Source organism: Dioscorea cayenensis, chromosome 12 (genome assembly GCF_009730915.1).
Source record: "Dioscorea cayenensis subsp. rotundata cultivar TDr96_F1 chromosome 12, TDr96_F1_v2_PseudoChromosome.rev07_lg8_w22 25.fasta, whole genome shotgun sequence".
NCBI lineage: Eukaryota > Viridiplantae > Streptophyta > Magnoliopsida > Dioscoreales > Dioscoreaceae > Dioscorea > Dioscorea cayenensis.
This window is the reverse complement of record NC_052482.1, coordinates 742,003-743,675: the sequence shown is the minus strand read 5'-3', so window position 1 is coordinate 743,675 and position 1,673 is coordinate 742,003. Positions and strand designations below refer to the sequence as shown.

Genomic DNA, 1,673 nt, shown 5'->3' with positions numbered 1-1,673 from the left:
CAAAAGCCATCATTCCATTGGTTATCATTGAAGTCCATGTTGTCCCCCTGAACTGGTTCATTTGAGTAGTGAGGGTAAGGGCCCTACAGGTAGGGGGAGTAAAATAATTGTTACTTATGCACATGATTAAAGTAAAAACATATGAAAGAAATACAAGGATGGACCATTTACAAAGGGTTAACAACTAAGAACAAGAACAACACAAAAACAAAACAAACGAGCGAAAACAAAAGAAAAAGAAAAGGCTAAATCAACAAGTTTAAAGCTTTCCAAATATTCCTCAGTGAAGTCCCCGGCAACGGCGCCAAAAACTTGATCGACACAAAGTGTGAACACCCGCAAGCGCACGGGGTCGTCAAGTAATAAACCACTCACGCACGCACGAGTGGGTCGTATTCCCAAGGGGCCCGAGGAGCTACTCTACTCACTTCTTACTTGTTGTTTAGCTCACCGATTCCAAGGCAAGAGAAAAGAAGAAAAGAAAGCAAAATGAAAAGCAAGAGAAATTCTTTAGAAGCACGACACAATCAAAACACGGGAGATGCTCAAGGTTGGAAAACGGTCACGGATGTGGATCCCCAAGGGGGTTACTTAAGTGAGTAGGATATTGAGTAGTTAAGCACGTGGCTAGTTGGACCAAGAAAACCAAAACTTAGGTCAACCCGATGGTCACGGCAATTGACCCCCAACCCGGTTCAAGTGTTGAGTAAGGAATTTCTTCCACCCAACTTCCCACACGGTTGCAAGGAGAATGATGGTTTTCACAAGTTGGGGTAGAAACACTAGTAGTTTTCAACCCTAGGAATGGAGGGATACAAATACCCGATGGTCACTCCTTCATTTCATGGAGAGAGAGAGAGAGAGAGAGAGAGAGGTGAAGGTAAGGTATTGTTTGGAGTGGGAAAGCTCTTACTTTGGCTCACTCCTTCGTTTCATGGAATTGGAGGAGCGAAGGGAGCCCTACTCGGCCCCTTTCATCACAACTCCTCAGGTACCATTTTTTTCTTTAAAATTTTGGTTTTCGAGAAGCAAACAACCCTAAAGGTCGCGTCTTTTTGTAGGGAAGGGAGGGAGATAAGGAACCCGGGGTGTCTTCAAGAGTGAGTGCTTTTGGTTATTGATTTGGTGTGGTTTTCTTTTAGATCTTGATTGAATTTATTGAGTTTGGTGATGAAGGTGGCGTGGTTGTTGTTGGGGGATGCAACGTCGCCGGGGCAAGCATTCGAGAGATGGGTGGCGCTGGTGCGTAAGCACTGCCGCCAGCTCCGGGACTCTGGATTCCCTCATCGGGCGCCCAAGAATGTCGCCATTCCCTTCGATCTCTCACCGTCGTCTTCACTAAAGCGAGAAAGGTATGCAAATGCTTTGAAGGGAAAAAATTTATCTTTTTTTTTTCCTTTTTTGCTTACTATTTCTGTATGAACTTTGAACAATGTGAACTTAGTTTGAAATTATGGTGATTTGATAGTTATGTTGTTGTTTTTCTTAGCGCATCATGATTCAATGTGCATTGAATTTAGACATTTATTGAAGAGTTGAAAGATTTGTAGTGTTCCTTGCCATTTCTGTATGAGCTTTGCATTGGATTGAAGTATGTGAACTTAGTTTGAATTAAGTAGGATTTGATGGTTATGGGGTTTATTGTTAGTGGATAATGCATTAACTGAATCATC

General features: G+C 42.7%; 1 long non-coding RNA gene across 1 annotated transcript; it reads left to right on the top strand.

Moving 5' to 3' along the window:
- The first annotated feature begins 957 nt into the window (after positions 1-957).
- LOC120273408 lies at positions 958-1,319 on the top strand. Its single transcript, XR_005540518.1, has 3 exons — positions 958-991; positions 1,062-1,100; positions 1,177-1,319. It is a non-coding gene; the product is annotated as an uncharacterized LOC120273408 (long non-coding RNA).
- Positions 1,320-1,673: the final 354 nt, after the last annotated feature.